A 23181-nucleotide genomic window follows, 5' to 3' on the forward strand; every position below is an offset into this window, starting at 1 on the left:
GAGCAGCCCAGGGAAGGGCGGTGCGTGCACCTCGGAGATGCGGCGCCCAGAGCAAGCTTACGCCCGCCCCCTGCGATGGTTTGAAAACATGCTTTTCCCCAAGAATAGCATGAGCTCAGCCCCACATCCGTTTGTAGGACGAGGGTGGACGGACGCGTGGGTCTTGGTGGAAACTGGTCTCTCGTCTGATGCTGCAAACCTCCCCTCGCCCTGACGTCCTTGGTTCCGGCTCCAGTTTTTCTTTTTCCTGCTGTGGTTGTGCCAACTGTGGATGGGATCACTTTTTTTTTTTTTTAAGATTTTATTTATTCATGAGAGACACACAGAGAGGGAGGGAGGGAGAGAGGGAGAGAGACCCAGGCAGAGGGAGAAGCAGGCTACATGCAGGAGCCCGATGCGGGACTCGATCTCTAGACCCCGGGGTCATGCCCTGGGCCGAAGACAGATGCTCAGCTGCTGAGCCCCCCCGAGGCCCCGTATCACTAGTTTTCATTCCTGAGTCACGGTTCAATTTAACGAGCACGGCCTGAGCACCGGCCCCACAAGTCAGAGGAGCCCCATCCTGCTCTCCCCGCCCCTGTTCCCGGCACCACAAACGTATGTCCCCGGGGAGCCGGGCTGTCTCCAGCCCTGGAGCGAGGCCGTGCGTCACCGTTTTACTCTGGTTTGAGGTCAGAGGCCCTTGCTTTCTGGGCCTTGTACATATTCAAGAAAATGCATCCAGATCTGTTTGTATATCTGCAGCGAGATCCATTTACCCACCAGTTCCCGCTCTGGCTCTCCTCTAGGCTCCCAGAGAGATTTAATTAATGCGCATTAGCGGAGAAAAGCTTTAAAAATGGGCCATTTTCTAAAGACCGTGAAAAGCAATCTTATATTTCGTGTGATTTCTTTCAATTTTATTTTAAATCAGAATGCTTACATTGGAAAGAAGAAGGAAATAGCTTATGTGCACTTGTGTATCATTGTATTTCGGATAGTTCAAGCACATTTAAACCTCTGATATTAGGTATTTCCCTGGAGTTGAATACTGAATAATCGCAAATTTATATTATGGCTAGGTTACATGCATGTGCTACTGTCTTTGAGCCTCACTTTCAATCTTGCACTGATCACATTTCTGAAGCTTGAATGCTTCTGCGTTATATCTATCTTCCCCTCAAAAAAAAATCTAGAATCGCAATTTTTTGTTGTTGTTGTTGAAAATACTTTTTAGCAAACAGAGAAAGAAAAAGAAAAGCAAAGAGGACAATGATGTTAAAGCTGCTCTCCAGGCCTCCGCCTCTTTGTCGCGGCGGCGTGGCCCTGCTCCCCAGACCCCCTTTCCCAGGAGCTCCCTCTGATTCTTCGGGAACCATTCGGATCAGGCTGGTGCCCCAGTCGGAAAACAGGAGCCTTCCCAAAGCCTCGGTTGACCTACACGTCTAGGAACCTCAGGGTCCGATCTCCCCTCCCCGCCTCCTCCCAGCTCTTATCAATAACACTTTGCAGAGTTGAGGATTCACTTCCTTCATCAAAGCTTCCCTCACTGGCCTCTGGGAATTGGTTCTCCTTGGGATCTTCTCCCTGGAATGCCTGAGGTCACCCCGGCCGCTTGTCTCCTCTCTCCATTTCCTCGAGGAAAGGAGGGAGGCAGGGTTGCTAACTTCCACCAAACTTTCCAGAGATGGTCTGTCAACCTTATGGACTAGGTATTACTGATGAGGGAGCAGAAGGCACAGGGAGGGCAAAGCACAAGCTGACCCCTTGCAACCCTCGCCCACTTGCCCCATCGTGGGGGTTGGGGGTACGGGTGACATTCCTCAGACAGTCCTGGCTACCCTAAAACAAAGGGAAGCGGAAAAAAAAAATGGTTAACTGAGAAGAGATCACAGTCCTGAGGGACCAGAGTCTCCATCAGCTTACAAACATCTTCCTGATTTACAAGCAGACAGCTTACTTACTGTCGGGGCCAGGCGGGAAGGGAAACTCCTCAAGATGGCGGATACGCCAAAATGGCTGAAGTTCCTGTCACCACCTCCACTTGGGATGACAGCTTGAGCAGACCCTTACACCTCTCCTTTGGACTTCCTCAACCGAACCCAATGCCCTTCAAACCCCAGAGGAGGAAGTCACCTTTGACTGGTCGAATTGCAATCCTTCCTTTGCATAGTGAGCGTCACTCTGACTGGTTGGATTGCAATCCTTCCTTTGCATATGAGCCAACCAATAGGAAACCGTTCTGCCTTACAACGTTATGGAAACCCCCTACCACCTTGTCTTGGGGCGACTTCCTCGACTCACTCTCTTTCCCCCGTGAGTCGTGGAACCTCGCCCGAGGGTGCCTGCAATAAAATCTGTTCTTGGACCCTCGCTTGCCTTGGCGGTCTCATTTCCGTCTAGTTACTAAAAAAACTTAACATTTTAACACTTACCAATAATCTAACTTCCAGATACCCATGGACTCAATTTCCTGGAGCCCTACCATCACCCTCCCCCCTCAGTAGAGATATTGGGAAACAAAGGCAGAGCGAATGTAAATAAAACTAAATTTCTTGTAACCTACAGCCCCCTTGACAAATACTTGACACGGGAAGCGTCTGATGTTCCTCCTGGAAGCTCCCAACCCTTTGGATGCCTCGCTAGAGGGAAATACAACCTTAGCTTGACAATGGCCAGGCCTCCAGGATCCAGGGAGTCCTCCTTAGCATATGAAAGTCCTTTTGAAAACCTCCCTTTGTCCTGACCTCCCCCAATTCCCAAGTATTTAATCAGTCACCCTTCGCACTTACAATGCAGCTCTTTCTGCCCAAGGGTCCCATCCCAGTGCTTCAATAAAATTATCTTTTTTTTTTTTTTTTTGCACCAAAAATGTCTCAAAGATTCTTTATGGGCCATTGGGTCCGGACCCCAACACCACTTCAAACCACATCATTATGATAGGCAGTGTTTAGAATGAAAAAGATGTGTGTAAATTATTTCAGGCCACTTTGTCACTTGGTATTAGAAACAGGAGAACAGGCCATATGTAGGGAATAATTTCAAACTGTGCACTGTTTTAGTTTTATTCGTCTGACCTGTAAGATCCGCAGAATGGGAAGTGTTCCAGCCCAAATCCGTCGCAAGCGGATGGTTCATGCTAGATGGTGAAGCATTCTTCTAGGCGTGAATCCTAAAGAAAAGTCTTCAGTGACAGAAATCTCTAAGTTGATATCAAGGGCACGTACCTAAGTCAAACTGGCCAGGGCAGGGAGATCATGAAAAAGCCATCGAGCAAGTGGGCTTCTCTATCAAAGACCGTGTTTCTCCGGGAATCTATCCATCACGCTCCCTGGGAAAGCTTGTCCTCTGACCATGGCAGTGAATCATAGGCCCATAGTGAATGGCTAGCCCTACCGTGTTCCAAAATTTGTGTCACAATTGGGAGAATATTGAAGCAAGTCAGGTTCCACACAGACTCAAGACAGGAACTCATGCTCTCTTGGGGTGAAGGGAACCAGGCCCATGGAGCTGGAACTGGGTGAGGCTGGCAAGCCAGCCCTCGAGCCTGCTTGTAGGCCTTCCCACATTGGCCGATCTCCGTCTGAAGGAAGTCTCGTGTACTGGATGACATCACAGAGCTTGCTCACCAATGATGAGCTTGAAAAAGGAAGGCAGAAAAGTATTTCTAGATCAGTCAAAATCTGCCCCAAAGTAGCTCTAAGAAGCCGATCTCATTTCCACAGGTACTTCACATTCCAATGAGCGGCCCTGCAATGCCATCTACCGAAGTCACGGAAAGGTCATACGTGAAAGTATCACGCACACCTGGAGTCCAATGTCTCTAAATTCATTAGGAAACCTTGAAATGGAAAGTCGCTCATGTGTGTACAGCCCGTACCGATGAGTACATGGATGTGCATACCCTACTCTAGTCCCTACGTATCTGGCCTAATTGGGGAGAGTGACACAAACCTCTTCCAGATAAAGCCCAGCCCTCTGTGTCCCTCCCCGGGGACAACCCGCACGCTGACCTCAGGACGCAGCATCACCAACACGCCTCTGTGCTTGGACTGCATGTGTTGGCCGCTGCGACAGACACTTGGGGCGCATGTTTGTAGACACACGCCTTGGGAGAATGGCATCCCGCCACAGCACCTTTCTGTGACCTTGCCTTTTCCCTCACTATTCCGTATGTGAAATCTCTTTTTTTTCTTTTCGTATGTGAAATCTATCCCTGTATAGAGAGATGGATAGATTCAGTCTGCTAATTCTAACTTAACATGTTGATATAAAAATATCACCATTTCTTCTATTCCTCCGCTGAAGGGTAAGAATCTGATTTCCAATCATTCCTATTAGAAACAAACACTGAAGTGCCGTTTTCACACGATTCTATTAGGCCCATATAAAAATGTTATTGACAGGGCTAGAATTTTCTAGAAGCGTTGAAGTAGATTCACTATAGCGGCCAATTTTAATATTGTTGCAGAACCGCTCTCTGAAGTGGTTTTACCGAGGCACGTTACTGCCAGCGACTGTTAAGAGCCCCTTTTCCCTGGTCATTTGTGCTAACTCTCAGGATGTCACACATTCTTCCTTGCAAATCTGATTAATAAGAGATGAACTCTCAGTTTTCTTAATTTGCATTTCTTTGATTACCACTGCGGTTTTAATTCCCAATGACTTCCCCACTCACAGGAGCCGGCCTTGCAATTGAGGGATGGTGGAGTTTTAGCTTTATTATCTTGACAGTAAATCTGCCTACGTCACCACAAGACTTTCAATTTCCAGCACCATTGACATTCTAGCATCACTACTTCTAGTATCAATTTTCATTCTGCCTTTGCACCTTTGGTTTTCTTATCTTTTTCTTCATAAACAGTGTATGTTGATTCAGCTTGGTTCTCAGTGCTTGAGAATAATTTCTGATAGACTTGTCCTCCCTCCATGTGCCAAAGACATCCCTAGCCATTAGTAAGTCTGGCACCTTTCCTCTAAGATCAGTGGGATAAAGACATCCTTTTTTAAAAAAAAAAAAAAAAAAAAAAAAGACATCCTTTTTTTCCAATGGTCTGGCCATATTTCTAAGAGGAGGACGAACTATACTTTCCTGTGCTGAAACCATCTGTACTTCTTCCTTGGTTCCAAACAGGCCTCAAGACATCACTGTCCTAAACCAAAGGGTCCTGTTCTCACGGGTCTGCAGTTAGAAGCCCCTATTATTGTTTCTCCATCTGTAAAAACAGAATGGCCAGACTCCCCAGTTCATGGACAAGGTCACCAAGAGGATGTGACTTCCAGGTGACCCCATGAGGGGCTCCTCACCCCCTCCCCATTCTTGGAATATGTGCATCGCCCACCATTGCCACAGTGGGAGCTGTTGAGGCTGCAGTGGGAGCTGTTGCAAGGCCACAGTCTTGAGAAAGTAAAGTGTTGCCGTGGCCATATGGACTGAAAGCATGACTGAGCCCAGTTACAGCCCTTATACAAACTTTTGAGATTCTGATGGTGGGTGCGGAGATCTACTTGTCTTGCGGCCACCCAGACGTCTTGCGGCCGCCCAGACAACCTCCTGTGTGAGTTCCCTGGCTTATCATCCTTGCCACCAACCAATCTGGACCAGCTGCCGCCTCCTTCTGTGTCTCCCTGCTGTCCTTGCACCCCCCGCTCCCAGGTGCGGGGGCCAGTGTGTGAATCAACACCAGTTGAGCTCACAGTTCTAATCAGTGACTTGGCACCAAAGTAGACATTGCTGAATACAGTATAATGTATGGGTGGGTAATGCAAGACACAACCGGCCCTAGAAAAAAAGCCCCACGAAACGGAGAGCTCGCTGGCACACTTCCAGTTGATGAAAGTCCAGTGTTTCCACATGGGAAATAGGCATGGAAGAGAGGTGACTTCCTTTTCCACATGCCTCCTGCATCAGAGCTGTGTGTGCCCATTACGGTGGACTTCAGGGATGTGAGAAACACTCTCCACCATTCCTAACGGGAGGCTTTTAGTGCTCTTTTTAGTTTTGCTTTCCTTGGACTTTTCATGAGTATTGATGTTGGAAGACGGAATAAAACCAGACACAGCTAGTTAGCTTCCATCTGAGCCTTAGAGCAAATAATTGGGCATTACAAGGTCCAATAACATCAACTTGTCTTGTGAAAAATGCTGAAAAGCAAAATCCACCTATAGTAAGAAATAATAATAATATGGTAGGCAGGGGCACAGAGGCTGAATAGATCTTGCCCACTGAGAACCCTGAATGCACCGTGAGTCAGTCTGACCTGATGCACCTGTATAGGGTACGTGTCACCCCTATGTCTGGCATTCCGTGTGCTGGCTTAAATAGCTCCTTTTTGCCTGTTGATATCACAGGTGACTTGGGGGTCACCTCTTCCAGGAAACCTTTTTGTAAAATTCAAATTAACTTAGATGCATCATCTATGTGTGTTCATAGCATGTGGTTCCTGTCACCATAATAACAGCATATGCTTTATTTTTGTTGCTACTTTGGCTGTCTCTGCAACTAATCAATTAGCTCTTATTGGGGAGATTTTTGGATTGTCACTTTGTTTTGATTATAGCATCCAACACGGTGTCTGGCACATAGTAAGAACATAATTTATGTTCGGTTAAAATTGAAGAAGTGGCTTCCTAGCAGTCAAAGAGTCCTCGAAAGTTTCAACGGAACTTGCTGCATATTTAAGGACTGTTTTCAAGTTTAATTAGACGGATCCTTACAAATATTTGTATATGAGATGCTTCTCGGTCAATAAACCACTCAGTTACTTTATAAGCAGACAGTCTCTCTGCTTGATCAAATTTCTGTTGCCTTCCAAGTGTTGATATCACTTACTGAAGACTAATCATTAATAGACAGCTATACTGATTTCATGTCTGCCTGGTCAAAACGATGCCGTCCCAGACTCCATAGCCAGGCGTACTCCCAGGGCTTCTTTTCTAGTCTAGAAATAACTGAAGAGAGGTCATCTCAAGAGATACTTTTCGCTGCCTTTGAAAGAGTTGCCATTTCTAATTTGTTGAATATGGATTAAGTTTAGATTTACATTGAAGTTTAGCAAAGAAGAATAGTAATAATGAAGGAAAAAACATGGATGACATGATCAAAACCAGACCCTTAGCCTCCTTCTTCAAAAAGCTATTCCATGGCGATGCTGGTCCCATGAATAGATTTTCTCTCCGACAACAACTGGCATGTACGTTCTGATTTGAAACTGGAAGACTGGCTCTGATTTTCAGGGTCTTGCTATTGTTTGGGGGCATTCTTGTAACCATAATAGTTGGGCTATTTATGAGCCATTGCATTTCAGTAATTCCCTGATACTTAATTCTGAAGGGTTTTGCGAATCTAATGCTAAGATTATTCAGTCCCCTGGAATTACGAGCATTTAGTCTTAAGCAGCATTCAAAGATTTCAAGCTAATGGTTTCTGTTACTGGTTCTGAAGACCCGTCCATATTACGAAGTCTCACCGTGACCCTGGCTAAGAGAATAAAGTCATCGGAGAGAACAAAAGGAGCTTTATGGGGGAAAAAAGTTGAAAAGAAATAATAAATTCTAGTCTTAGGTCTGTTATGATAAGAATGTTGGTCCTGAGCCTTTTTCCCTTAGATCTCAACTTACCTATTATAAAGTAATAATAATAGCCAGAAAAAATGTCTCCTTTGCGGTTGTTTGAATCAAATGAGAAAACATACGATGAGATATTTCATGAATATGAATCAACTACTGAATTGTTACCATTCTATTCCTTCTACAATTACCTTAAAAGCCCATTTGTAACAGCCCATATTCAGAACTTTCTATTTCAATTTGTCAAGTTTTGGACTGGATGACTATGTCTCTTTTTCTTCTTCTTCTTCTTCTTCTTCTTCTTCTTCTTCTTCTTCTTCTTCTTCTTCTTCTTCTTCTTCTTCTTCTTCTTCTTCTTCTTCTTCTTTTTCTTCTTCTTCTTCTTTCTTCTTCTTCTTCTTCTTCTTCTTCTTCTTCTTCTTCTTCTTCTTCTTCGTCTAGAGTATACTACTCTGGGATGAGTGACACACTTGTTTTGGTTTTAATTAGAATTACAGTTTTATTTTGTAAACAGATATTCCTGGGAATATGAGTTTCAAGTATGAGCAAGTAACCTGAAAAAATCACCAAATATGGTTTAGTCAATGAATCTCCAAAAGATGAAATATACATCAGATTAAATCACTTAAAGTTATTCTTAGAAAATGTTATAAAACATGTTTATTTAGGTGTATGGCTTATATAAACTGTCGTTTCTATATAATGATACATTATATCATTATATATGAAGTATTATGAAATTATGAAGGACACTACTTATACAATAATAATTGCAGGCTTTTAAGGGTTAAGATTCCTTTACCACCTAATGCACTTATAATCAATTAAATTTGGCATTTCATAAATCCCGTTCAGAAAAAAAATTATATATTACCAGTAAAATTTGCATTCTATGTTCATTTAAAAATAGAATCATGAAGTCCCTGATACCCAAGAGAAAATGAGTAGTCTAGGAGTCTGAACTACTGCTATGAGCTGAAGAAATTAAGCTTTTCTTTCTTTTTTCTCTTTTGATTTGCTCTCTTTTTCCCTGAACCTACCAAGTAGTGTTTATCTATATGTGTACCATTCTTGTGTTAAATTTTGGTAAACCAAGATAAGCATTTTTAAACTTCAAGTATACTTAATTAGACTTTATTTGAGGAAATAATGAATTTTTTTTTTATTTTAAAATTCCAGAAGTCAGAGTTCGGGAGCAATTGTAACTTGTCTTTTTATTTCTCTCTCTCTCTCTCTTTGTTTTACATGCCTACACAGCTCACATTGCTACTTGTTAACACAGTCTGTTTTTGTTAAATAAATATATTTTTGCAGAGACTTCTCTACTGGATAGCCAATCTGAGCATCATGAAATTCAGGAAATGTATAGAAATCGTGCTGATCAGAGAAAAAAAGGAGAAATGGAAAGAAAGAAGAAAGAAAGCATATCCTTTCCCAAAAAATGGCTAAGTTGAGCCAGGGGCATTGATTTGTCTACTGCATTCCCAAAGGATTTTCATTACAAATGAATGAAAGCTTGGGAAATTTAATAAATGCTTAGATCTAGAAAACCAGTCTTTTTTTTTTTTAAGATTTTATTTATTTATTCATGAGAGACACAGAATGAGAGAGGCTGAGACACAGGCAGAGGGAGAAGCAGGCTCCATGCAGGGAGCCTGACATGGGACTCGATCCCGGGACTCCAGGATCTCACCCTGGGCCAAAGACAGGGCTAAACCACTGAGCCACCCAGGGATTCCCAAGATAACAAGTCTTAATACAGATAGGGACAACCAGCTCTCAATCTGGCTAGTATCCTATTAACTTTTAGACTACCAGGGATTGGATATGTTTTACAGTTGAGATATAATACAGTATAAGGAAATTTGAATGCCGTGTTAGTCTAAAATTTTATATTTAATAAAATAATTTTCTTATCTTGAAAAAAAAAGGAAATCAATGGTGGCCATAACTTGAAATAAAAGCAGGTCCAGCCAGAGAAACAGGAGGAAAATAAAAATGATATATCATTTTCTGTAACAAAACGTTCCTGATAGCAAACTTAGAGTTTGCCATGGGTGTGAATGCCATCTTTTGCATATGAGCAAAATGAATTCATCTTCATGGATCCCAAAGATCAGCTTTTTTTGTTTGTGAAAGAAGTGGGATCAATGTAGTCTGTGTAATATTTCTGACTTGGGCTCACTATGAAACAGAACAGGAGAAAAGAAGTCCATTCCAAACCATGAAAGTAGCTATTTCCATATGATTGGCAAATCACTGCTTCTCTTTGGACTCAGATTTTTTTTTTTCTCTCTTCAAAATGAGGTTTTGGGCCAACTGCCCAACGATCTCTATTTTCTAAGATCAAAAGGAATAAAACTGGCTACTTTGAAGAATGATATTTAATAATACAGAAGTTAATTATCTGAAATTAGAATAGTTGCAGAAACGGCACAAGATATGTTGTCTCTTGATTTTGGCTTTCCCAACGGTTTCTTCCAAGAAAAGATTGTTGCAATAAATCTAAATAAATAGTATGCAATATCTAAAGCTTAAATAATTGTTAATTTGAATTTAAGTTATTATTTTTTTTAATATGTTCACCAAAGCAAGAAAATCTTTAAGGAGCCAACAATGGCTGGATGCAGGGAAGGAGTTGGGGCCTTCCCATGTAATACCTGTTCCTTTGCATGTAACGGGTATGTGAGGCCATGTCTCCCAGATGCAAAGCAATTCAGAAAACAATTTGTTTATCCCAAAAATGTGTGTTTACTCTATACTTTATTGCTGTACTGGTATGTGGAGTCTGTCATTAAATAACTAGATTTATGTGAGTGCAAAAATCCACTAGAAGGCACAGCCTTATTTAAATCACAACAGCAAGACTATACATAAAACAATGCCGTGGAAGAAGCAGAATGACAATCAAGACAATCAAGCTTCCTGAGTTCTGAGCCCCAGTGGAAGTGAGTGATCTGCAAAGGGGGACCCAGGAAAGGAGACTTACCCTTTGTCCACGGTATATTTACACAGTGAACATGATATTATTATTGTGAAATTTTCACAAATGAAAACATGAGTCCTGTTCAGAGACTTTTTGTAATGCCTGAGCTGTGCTAACAGTTCCAAATCATACCCTCCTTTAGTAGGTCAGGGATTCATGTTGGGATGTCTGGTGTCATCATCAAAAGAATGGACATACAAAAAATATATACAAAACAAAACAAACAAACAAACAAGAATGGACATACAGGGGTGTCCATATAACCGAGTAATAAAGCAGAAAAATGGGATAGTAAAGAAAATTATTAATCCCGGAGAAGGAGAGGAAAGAAGAGCAAAGGGAACATAGAAAAAGTGGAAGGAATAGAACAAATGGACTGAAGTGGTCACTGTAAATCAAAATGCTGAACAAATTCACTGAATGTAAATAAATGGAATATTCCAACTAAAATATGATGATTCTCTTTTAATCGAGATTGGGAGCCTATCCTGAGCCACTCCTACTCCTAAGTCAGAGGAATCCTTGGTGAATTGGAGGCTACCAGTCTGATGGGGGAGGGTGTCGGTGGGATGAAATGGGTGAGATGTTTGAGGAAACGGAGTCATGAAACTGAAGCCACTAAATGGAAAAATGGGACACAGATCCCCACAGGACTCAGTCACTGATCTCACAGGACCCAGTCAGAGGGTAGAGGTCAGCATGAATACACACCTCTGAGCTGTGAACGTGGCCCTGCAGGACACAGAAAGAGCACAGCGGGAGACACGGAGTGCCCCAGGAGGTGGCGCCTGGTGTTTTCTCCCACAGGACAGCTCACCGCTGGCTGGCTGTACTCCTGGGGGGCCTTAGCTGTCAGCAGGAGCTCAGGAAGGGAGGCCCTGCTGGAAGAGACCGAGGCCAGGAAAGAGACTACGGGCTGCAGGAGGTCATGACTCTGAAGACCACTGAGCCAGAATGGTGAGTGATTTGGATACTTTCTTGTGCAGGTGTTATGTCAGCGTTTAATAGATAATGATTAATAAGATAATGATTGTCAGGGTGTCTGACAAACAGCTAGATGTTCTACGTGGAAAACATGAATCTAAGCACAGGACACCTGGGTGGCTCAGTGGTTGAGCATCTGCCTTCGGCTCAGGGCATGACCCTAGGGTCCTGGGGTTGAGTCCCACATTGGCTCCCTGCATGGAGCCTGCTTTTCCCAATGCCTGTGTCTCTGCCTCTCCCTCTGTGTCTCGAATGAATGAATGAATGAATGAATGAATGAATAAATAAATATCTTACAAAAAAAAAAAAGAAAAGAAGAATCTAAGCCCACAGGATAGTTGAGAGAAAAGGACAGAAAGAAGTCGGAATACGCATGCGCCGGTACAAGACCAGCTGACGTACCCATAATAATATCACACTAACCGGAATTTAAGTAAAGAAGTATTACCAGACACGTTATGATAAAAGGTTGACATAACAGTTCAGATTGTCTTTGCAGCTAATGATAGAGCCTCAAAATATATAAAATGTAGAAAGCCAATATGACAGGAAACTTTTCAGAAAGCACATCAAAAATCCCTAGAGAAGGGAGAGAGGAAATTGAATCTACACAACAAAAGAGAAATTTTATAAAAGAAGCTCTCCAATAAGAAAACGAAGAGCTCCTTGGAAAGTCAACTCTACTGTTGAATATACCTATGGGAGAATCGAAAAAAAGTAAATAAAGACATTTCTCATAAGTATTAAGAACTAACAAAACAATGGCTAATAGGAAGGAAATTGTTAAGAAAGGCAGGGAGCCCGATATCCAATTTATGGGAATTCCAGAAAGACAGATCCAAGAAAGAGTGTGCACCAGTTTCCTATTATTATTGACATCAGAGAACATTTCTTAACACTAAAATACTTCATTTCCAAACCGAAGCTGCACACTCAAGAATCTATTAGGATGAATAAATAAAGAGCACACTGAGGCACCTAATCTGAAATTAGGAGAATACTTGAAAACCTTCCAACGAAGTAGAATACGATTGCTCAAATACTAAAAATCAGAACAGCATCAGACTTCTCACGATGGTCCTGGAAGCTGGAAGATAACACAGTGATGCCTTCAAAATGTACAAAGGAACAGTTTTCCAATTCAGAATTTCAACCCAGCCAAAACATCAATCAGGTGTGTGGGTAGAATAAGGGTATTTTAAGGCGGGAGTTCTCAGAAAATCTATCTCCCGTGGACCCTTTCTCATGTACTAAGAACCATGGCTCCAAAATCACCGGGGTGAGCTTGGAGGAGGAGGAAGACAGAGTCCTGGAAACAGGGCCCCCCACAGGAAAAATCTCAAAGGACGTCTAAGTGGCAAGCCCAGAGATGAACCAAGCCGGGCAGAGAGGGCCTTGGAGCCCAGGAGCAGGATGCAACATTTTAGCAGGCAGATGCCTTCTGGGTTTGGCTGCATGTTTACCAGCACTCCCAGTGATTTCTTACCACCTCTCCCAGTGGAGAGGCTAGAAGAAATGCTGGAAATGTGCAGAGAGGGGGAAAAAAAAAAGGAAGAAAATTTTATCAACTCCAGGAAAAACAAAAGGTTTATAATCACAGAAAAGGAAGGAAATGCAATCACCACGAAATGCCAGGCCGAGTCCAGTAAACTGGACTAACTCAGTTAGAGTGAGAGAGTTGAGCTGCTGTTGTGTTGTCCTGGATTTGAATGATGGAAATATGAGTGGGGGGGGGCTGTGTGAAGTAAATCTGACTTTTCTGTAGTAGGAATGTCAATGGAACATGCTTATTAATGCTTAATGGATTAAAAAAATGATTGATGGGGATAAATTACAGAAAAAAAAATACTAAGAGTAAGGCTGAGATGGCTGGGTGCCCAGTAGTACTTGGCCACACCACTTGTATTTGTTCCCTGGGGCAGCTATGACAGTGGCATGGCCCTACAGCCCTGGCGCCTTCAACAACAGACGTTCACTGGGAGCCCGCAGTCCAGGTGGGCAGGGCAGGTGTACCCGAGGCCTCCATCCCCTCCCCATGTCCTCACATGGCCGTCCCTCTGCATGTGTCTGTGTCCTCATCTCCTCTTCTTATCTGTACTCCAGTCAGATTGGATTGGGGTCCATCCCAGTGACCTCGTGTTACCTTAGTCACCTCTTCAAAGGCCCTGTCTCCAAATAGGGTCTCATTCTGGGGCCCTGGGGTTAGGACTTCCACATACAAATTTTGAGGGACACAATTCAGCCCATAGCATGTGCCCACACACAACATTAATAAAGTAAAGCTACAAACTTAAGTAGATGCATAGCAAACATATGTATTTACTAAATCATATCATGTTATACCCTTAAGTGTGTGTATTGCACTCTATGGAAATCTATAAAATTGATTTTAAGAGCATGTGCACTGGGGCATTTGGGGTACGTTTTATTTGAACTAAGTACTATTTTAGTAATTTTTAGAGATCCCTCTTCCTTGGGCTGCCAGTGTTGAAATTACATCGACTAAGAAGATCAACGCTGTATTTCTGGTGAAACAACTGGAATCGTAAGGCACCTGTTTACAGCTTTGAGTCCTCCCTGTTTACCAACATACATTCTGAGAGGGAAGGCGGGAGACAGTGACGTGGAACTCGTCACTCGGGGCAAGTGCATGCCCAAGGAGACGGGGCGGGTGGTGGGGGGGACTGACCTCGGATTGCGGGCCTCCCGCCCATCGGTGCCACTGTCTCTCCCAGAATGACTGAGAACAGACAGGAAGTCTCTGCTTCCCCCTCCATCAAGCGGCGGTTATTGGGGTCCCATCAGCTCTGAGTCTTTGGGGCATCCTCATATTTCTCTTTCCCTAACTTCTCTCCGGGAATAATAACCTTCGACTTAAGTCTGCAGCTCCCTACAGCCGCCGCCTGCATAGCCCAGGATTGCCACGTGCTATTACAAATATGACTGCTCCACTGATCCCAAGGGCGTGTGAACACGTCGGTGGCCCGGAGCGAAGGAGCGGCGCGCCCACGACCCCCGAGGCTTGGTGTTCTGGCTGTTGTGGCCAGCGGCCGCGAGGCTGGCTTTCTTCCCCTGGAAGGTCACCGGTGCAATGGTTCCGGGCTGCGGGCTCTCACTGCCTGTCGTCAGAACAGGTGTCACAGCACATTCCTATTCCTATTTCCTGCTCTGTCCTGCCGCGGGGACCGAGCCAGGCGCTGACTTTGGCTCCGGCGTGTGTCTGTCCCGACAACGACGACGAGGCTGGGGACGGCCCCGCGCAGGTGGAAGGCTCTCGGAGGGGTCACGCTCCGGCCTCAGCCCTTCACGAAGTGTGCTGGAGGCGGGCACAGGTTCGAGTACTGTCATCGCCGGTAAGTTGACGAGCCGTCGTCAGAAAACCCCGGGAAGGCTCCACTTGGTCACAGCTCCTCCACTCACCATCGGTGACTCGGGCCCCGGGGCCTTTGCTGGTTGTGAGACGCCGTGCTGGACATCGGGACCTCACGGGGACACTGCGGGCCCTTTGGCTGAATTCGCCTTCCAGTTAGCAACGTTCCTCCGAGCAGACGACACTGCGATAAGGCCAAAAAAACAAAAAAAAACAAAACAAAAAGAATTAAGTTGGTACCTATCAAGACAGCAAGACAGCGACACACAGCACCGGGAGAGCCCCATGTAGTCGGCGACACGCTCTTTTGAGACGATCAAGAAGTAAATGGGCCCGCAGCTCGGTGCCAGGCCGTCCGACGTGGGCCAGGCCAGGGCTGGAGCTGGGCCACGGGCGGGAGCACCATGGCCTCCGCGGGAAGGGCCCCCCCGCTGGGACAGTGCTCCCCAACCTCCCATTTCCCTTGGAGATGTTAGCACAAGGCCGCTAGAGGATTAAAAAAAAAAAAAAAGAAAAAAGGAAACGAAAAGGTTTCTTTTGCTTTTTCCCACGTGCAAGAACGGCCGGCAGGGGTGCTTTCTCTCGGAGCGGGCCCGCGGTCCCCGAGGCCGCTGGGTTGGCGGGGCCCCGCCGCACAGGCGAGGATGCTGGCTGAGCCAGAGCAGGCCCTGGTTGGGGACCCCGGTGTGCAGCGTGGTCGGGGCACCCGTGGGGGATATGCTCGTGCATCCATGTGGAACGGCTCTTCCCGGAACCCGCACCGTCGCAATCAAGACACTGTGTGCCGCGCCTGGTGCCCCCGTCTTGTTTGTGGAATGAAGCCAGAACTGAGGAGAACATCAGGCACTCACCGCCTTGTGCCCGGGGCATGTGACGGGCCATACCCGGGCGGACGATCCCCCGAATCATGGCTTGTAATGCCACTTAGCAGGGCCAGCCCCCCGGAAGCGCGCACGACCTCCTCTGTGCCGCTGGCACCTAGAGATCTGGGGGGCTCGGCCCTGCTGGAGGGCACGTGCGTGGGGCTGCAGCCCACGGCCTGTTCCTCAGTGGTTTTTGGGTTTACGAGGGTCTCCAGTCTCCTGTGACGCAAGGGGAGAAAAAAAAAGCGGCCACTTAGGGCGAGTACTAGATCACCGTGTTCTCAGATGAAAAATCTTAGGTCTATGAGCGGATCTTCATTTAACAGCAAAGCTGCTGGGACAGGTCCGTCCTGTCCACACGGGTCCAGGAGGGCAGCTGCCCCCGCTTTTCCTTCTCCTGCTGTCGCCGTCCACGATCCTTCCTGCTCCATCCGTGTCCCTCCGGGGGACACGTGCTTTTCTCTCTTTCTCTCTCTCTGCTTTGACGTGGAATAATCCAGCACCCGGGCTTTTCCAGTCCTGGACTTTACCTGCTGCTCTGACCAATATCGAGGAAGCTCCAAGGGTGAGTGCGCAAACACAGAGAAGGCTTCTCTCTCAAATGAGATGGTAATATTTAACATCTGAATATGCAACTGTTGTGTTTGCCTCAAATAAATGTCAAGTCAATTTGTGAAAACATTACGATTTACAGAAGGGGAAACTAAAACACAAACATCTTAAGGTTTTTATCCGAGGATGATGTAATGGTAAAGGGCAGACCCAAAATATAAACTTCCAGCTCCCAACTCTAACGCTTTTCTGATTGTGGCATTCTGGAACCCATCTGCAGGATTCGTTTCTCTGTGGGTAGAGTTACTATATGATCACATGTAAAATAAACATTAAGTGCAAAAAATGCTAATCAGCCAATTAAGGAGCAAGTTATTCATAGATGTGTTACACTTCTCAAACTTTGGGGCAATTGCAATGGTTAGATATAGTAAGATATATTTTACATTCTTAAATAAGCACTTTTGGAACATAGCAGATGGTGTAAATTATTTAATAAGAGAGAGAAATGCTTTACAACTGAATCAAACTATATATTTTGATACTCTAAGTTATTAGGAAGGAAATCCAATATATTATAATCTTTATTTTATTATGTAAGGTTTTTTTTTAATTTCAAAATGTATTGGAATAACCATTTTAAACTAGATTTTTAACTTTACAGAAAAAATGCAAAAATAATACAGAACATTCTCATATATTACCCACTTGATTTCTTCTACTAATAACATCTTATATTCATACAGTACGTTACAATGAATGGGCCAATATCAATATATCATTATTAACTAAATCCTATTATCTACCCAAACTTCCTTAGTTTTTACCTGGACTCCTTTTTTTCTGTTGTGGGGTCCTATCTAGGATGTCACCTTACATCTGTTCTTCACGTCTCCATAAGCCCCTCTTGGTTGGGACAGTGTCTTAGGGTTTCCTTGCTTCTTCCTCTTTTTTTTTTTTTGATTTCCTTGCTTCTAATGACCTTGACGATTTCTAAGAGGCCTGGTATTCCGTAGAATGTTCCTCAGTTGTGACTTTTGGGATGTTCACTTATGATTAAAATGGGGTTACGAGTTTTGGGGAGCAGGACCACAGAAATCCTGAATTCTACTCCAGAAACCAAGATTGCACTGTATGCTAACTAACTAAAATTTAAATTAAAAAGAAAAAAAGGTGTAAACACCGTCCTCATCAAGTCCTATCAGAGAATGCATGATCATCATGATATGTCACGGTTGATGACAAACATTCCATTCAGAATAATTTCTGATTTATGCAGAAATTCCACCCTCAAGGTGAATGAAGTACAGCAAAGGGGAAAAGACAGCAACTTTACAGTGGAGACACCTGACACCAACTACCTGGCTGAGGTCTATTTATCCCTATATACCTGTTTAGCTAACAGTTCATTTATATTAGTACGGATTCATGGATATTTATTGCATGCTATGAGTTGTAATCGAACAATATTTATTTTCTTTCTCAAATTGTTTCAGTTTTCGCCAGCTCTTCCAGTTGGCTCTTGAGTCCCTTTGACACACCCTATGTTTGTGATCATTATTCTTTTTCTCCAGCCCTTTGTGAGTGCTGGGAAGGCTTGTTGCTGCTGGCCTGTTGCAGTTTGGGGCTCTCTCCGTTGACAGAGCAAGGCAATTCATATGTGCATACGACGCTGTGTTTATGCACACACCTACACGTATCTCTGTATGCGAGCCTCTGTGTCTACATTAAGCTATAAATGAGTTCACAGTGAGGCCTCCACCAGGAACCCATCACCGCCTGGATCATTCTACCCATCGCCCTTGCTTATCTATTCCCTCCTTCTCCAACAGTGAGAAACATGGCTCCTACCATCCACCATCTAGGCACGTGATTTTTCATTTCCAGTATACAAGCACAGGGATGTCACAGGGGTTAACACCCTCCCTCCCAAGGGAAACATCCTTAGCAATGAGAATACAGTATTTACGTGCACGTTCTTTCATTTAAGGCCTTATGGTGTCCACTCCAAAGTTGCTTGGGGCAGCAAAATTTCCCCAGTTCCTCTTAAGGAAAAGTGTTTTATATTAATTATCACTCAGGTTATTTTTTCCACATTCCACATTTCATTCTGGGATACTGCCAATCTCCTAAATATTTCTTTTATTATTTTTTATTTTTTTAAAGATTTTATTTATTTATTCCTGAGAGACACACAGAGAGAGAGAGAGAGAGGCAGAGACACAGGCAGAGGGAGAAGCAGGCTCCATGCAGGGAGCCTAATGTGGGACTCGATCCTGGGTCTCCAGGTTCAGGCCCTGGGCTGAAGGCGGCGCTATACCGCTGAGCCACCCGGGCTGCCCTAAATATTTCTTTTAAGTAGGAGACATTATGGTTCATTCTTTGTGCTGGTGGTCTACGGATTTTGAAACGTGCAAAATGTCATGTATCGATCACTACAGTATTAATCAGAATTGCTTTATTGCCTTAAAAAGTCCACTCTGCTTTGCCTGTCCAACTGTTCCTCCCCCTTCCTCCAAGCCCCTGGCAAGCTTTTTTCCTATTTAAATCTTTTTTTTTTTTTTAAGATTTTATTTATTTATTTGAGAGAGAGACAGAGAGCAAGAGCAGGGGTAGGAGCAAAGGGAGAAGGAGAAGCAGACTCCCCACTGAACAGGGAGCCAGACGTGGGGCTCGAACCCAGGACCCTGGGGTCATAACCTGAGATGAAGGCAGATGCTTAACCAACTAAGCCACCCAGGTGCCCCTGAAATCTTTTAAAAAATCTTTTTATAATATCCATAGTCTTTCTTTTCCAAAATGTCATAATTGAAATCATAAGGTAGGTCGTCTTATCAGACTGGCTTCTTTCACTTAGTAAGAGAAGAGTCATTTGTGTCTTGTTATGGCTTGATACTTCATTTATTTTTATTGTTGAATGATATCCGTCGTATAGATGTATTACAATTTCTTTACTCGTTCACCTATTTTAGAATGTCTCGATTGCTTCCAGTTTGTGGAGCTAATGAATGAAGCTGCTGATAATAAGTTTATGTGTGAACAGAAGTCTTCATCAGTTGGGTAAATACCTGGGAACTCAATTTACCACATCATATGATAAGACTCTATTTAGCCTTGTAAGAAATTTGTGAAACTGTCCTGCAAAGGGACTGGGCATTCTGCAGTCCTCGCTCCAACACATGGGACTTCTGCTGTCCCAGTCTCCCAGCTTCCGGTGACGTCAGCGTGGGAATTATAGCCACTCTGACAGGTGTGTTGGAATATCTCCTTGTGATCTTCAGTTCTCTAAGGACAAATGATGTTGAACGTGTTTTCATATGCTTATTTGCATTAGCGTGTCTTCTCTACTGAGGCATCTGATCAGATCTCTTGTCCATTTTTTCATTGAGTTATTTTCTTACTGGTGATTTAACATTTTTTTGATATATTTGTAAACAAGTAGTTTAGCAGATGCATATGTGTTTTGCAAATATTTTCCCAATCAATGCTTCTCTTTTTAGTCTCTTGACACTGTCTTTCATGAAGCAGCCTTTTTCAATTTTAGGAATAGTCCATCTGATCAGTTTTTACTGACATAGATTATGCTTTCAATGTTGTATCTAAAAACACATAACCATGGGTGACGGGCAATGGGGAAGGCACTTGATGGGATGAGCACGGGGTGTTATACTATATGTTGGCAAATCGAACTTCCATAGAAACAAATGAAAAAAAAATTAAAATTAAAAAAATAAAAACACATAACCAAACCCAATGCCATGTAATTTTTCCCCTATGTGTTTTTCTAGCAGTTTCATAGTTGTTCCTTTTATATTGAGATAGTTAATTAATTTTCCCCTCAACTGATAAATCTGCTACTTAACTCCTCTATCTCAATGATTATGCTTTTCTTGCTAGAAATTCTACTTGGAAAAAAAAAAAGAAATTCTACTTGGTAGTTTTATAAATCTTTTAAAAATAATATCCAGGCTAGCTCATTATTTGTCATTTTAATTCATTTTATTAATTTAAATCAATTGTCTCTCTTGTGTCAGCTTCCTATTTTAGATATTAAAGTTTTTTTTAATTTTTTTTTTCTGTAAGCTGGTTCTTAAGCCTGGTGGATCATTTCCTCATTTAGCTTCAAAATTTTCCTATGGTTTCATCTTGTTAATCATTGTTTTCCACACTGGGTTATTCCTTTGACCTTTGTATTGTAAAAGAGTTATGCTAAAAATAGTTTTTTTAAAAGAGCCACTCTGAGGGTGGGAGGATATTGATGAGGAGGAGACTTCACCTGTGTAGGAGTGGGGGGCAAATGACAAATCTGTATACTTTCTGCTCAATTTTACTATGGACCTAAAATTACTTTTTTTTTTTTTCCTAAAATTACTTTTAAAAAAGATTAAGTCTAATTAAGGAAAAAAAATGAAGAAACCTTTGCATATGTTGGCACCTCAGAGAGTTCGCTAACTCATAACCTAGTTGACATATACGTTGTTTTACATTGGGGACGTCTACAGAGATAGAATACGAAGACCTTATTTTATAACCACTCAAAGCTATTATTAAACATAGACTTTTTCTTTCCCCTGTTCAGTGGATGGAGATGGAATTGAACTGTTCCTCTCTTGCGCTGGGACACTGATTCCATAAAGATCTTTTGACCAGGCTCTCCGTTCCATTTCCATCTCTTAGGAGGGACGGCCTGCTGTGTGTGTTTGAACTGCTGTCACTGTGTTCTAGGCTCTGTCCTCAATATTATATCATCAGATACCCAGGGCTGGTGCTGTATCCACTTCCTGACCTCTAGAGAGAAATATAGGTAAGAACAGAACATCTTTTTTTTTCTTGGGTGACTTGCTGAAGGAGATCATAACGTTCTGGAAGGATAAATTGTGTGGTGGCATGTGGTGATAGAAAGAGCTAGAAATAAGAATAGAAAACAGAGACCAAGAGAGGTGTCTCTAGGCATTGAGAGTAATAAATTTCAGTAAGACTTAAAATGCTTTGTAAAAATTGGCATAACTTAATGACCTTGATTTCTTTAGATATTTGAGGGAGAAATGACCTTTAATAGTCACACTGGACGTGAATTGTGTCGTTCATGATCACGTGTGTGAGGGGAAGGTTGATGACTCTCAGTGTTGCAGTAGGTTTACAGGAAGTTGAGACCGAGGAGATGGGTGTTTGGAAGGCAGTCTGCATTCTGAATGCAGTGTCAGAGCATGGGGGCCGTGTGGCTCTACCCCAACAGTTTCACAGACAGAGAGACCCCAAGAGACCCCCACGCTTCCAGACAAAATGACATCAACGCTCGCTCTGACAAAGACCTATTTGAATGCCATCTTTTAAGATATATTTAATGGTAATATTTTAAATGTTGCTTTATGTCTCCAGAGCCGCTGGAAACATCAGATGTACAAATAATTTACATAAACAGTCACCTGAGTCTTAAACAATAACAGCACGTCGATGATGAATGGACTCAAATACACTTGGGGGGAATATGTATGAAGAACATGAAGTGAAGCTCCCAAGCTTATGGGGAGACCTAGTGATTAGCCACAGTTATTTCCATAAAGGGATTTTTTCTTTTTAAAGAAAGACATGTTTTCATTCTGGCAAAAATAAAATTATACACCAGGAAGAGTATACACAAAATGTTCTCTCAAGTCTTTTTCTCGGGGAGCTTGCTTCAGCATTGATGGAATTGGACGTTAAGGTATGGATTCGTCTTGCCCATTTGGCAGTTGAATGGAAAACCCTCCAGCAGAACAGGACTATGACCTACGTGACCCGTCACGGGGGAGAATGGGCCAGGAGGCGGTGGTGTGAACCCCAGACAGTGGGGCACATGGAGTCAGAGTGAGGGATGGGATGTGTTTGACAAGCGAGTCTAAAACAGTAACTATGGAATACATTTAGCATTTTCTTCAAAATAGCCATTTGTTCATTTGTGTTTTTTCATTGGTTCACCCATGAATTGATACTCATTCTTCCCTTCGAAGCTTACCTGTGAGGCCCATCTCCCAGGCCCTGTGTGGGGCACCACCACACCAAGACAAAACCCGACTCAGCCTCTGTTCTGGGGTGGGGGCCCCACTTTCCGCGACATGAGTGAACGACCCCACAGGGATAGAGACATTGCTTGGGGTTCGTGGAGGAGCCCCTGACCCCATGGTTCCTGTTACCAAGTCTTTAAGTCCCTCAACCCCTTCTGTACTGACTAATCATCCAGTATCTTTTTACCTTAGATGTTAGTTTGCATCTGTAGAGATTGCTCTGGGTTGTTGTAGAGTTTCCGTGTCTCCACACGCTCAGTCTTTCTCTGGGTGTCTGCACATGTTAAATACAGTTATGGAAACAATGTCAACGTCTTTAGTTGCCAATTCTATGATCGATGCCATTTCTGGGTGGCTTTCCAGTGATTGATCATTCTTTTTATTTTTTTTATTTTATTTATTTATTTATTTATTTATTTATTTATTTATTTATTTATTTTTTGATCATTCTTTTTATTGTGGGTTATATGGCCCTGCCTTGGCACATGCCTGGTAAATTTTAATTGCTTGTGGGACACTGTGAATTTTACCTGTGGAGTGTTAGATATGCTTGTGTTCCTACAAAATCTCCTACAGTCTTGGTCTAGGATGCAGTGCAATGATTTAGAAACTGACCCCATCGGGTTCTGCTTATAAGTTTTGGCAGGTGAGACCAGGGCAGTGGTAAGTCTAGGGCTAATTTTCCCTACCGCCTAACACAACTCTCCTCAATTCTCCTCGAAATAGAAGATTTTCCAGTCTTGCTGGTAGAATGTGATTTGCAGCCTATTGTTCCTCGAAAACCCATTTGAGCGGTTCTCTCGCCGTGTGTCTGCTGCCTCGCCCACACGGATC

General features: G+C 43.4%; 1 long non-coding RNA gene across 1 annotated transcript; it reads left to right on the forward strand.

Moving 5' to 3' along the window:
* Positions 1-19113: 19113 nt before the first annotated feature.
* LOC140632935 (uncharacterized) lies at positions 19114-22679 on the forward strand. The gene is made up of 3 exons (XR_012030579.1): positions 19114-19553; positions 20981-21107; positions 21683-22679. It is a non-coding gene; the product is annotated as an uncharacterized lncRNA (long non-coding RNA).
* The last annotated feature ends 502 nt before the right edge of the window (positions 22680-23181 follow it).

The sequence above is a fragment of the Canis lupus genome, chromosome 5 (genome assembly GCF_048164855.1).
Source record: "Canis lupus baileyi chromosome 5, mCanLup2.hap1, whole genome shotgun sequence".
NCBI lineage: Eukaryota > Metazoa > Chordata > Mammalia > Carnivora > Canidae > Canis > Canis lupus.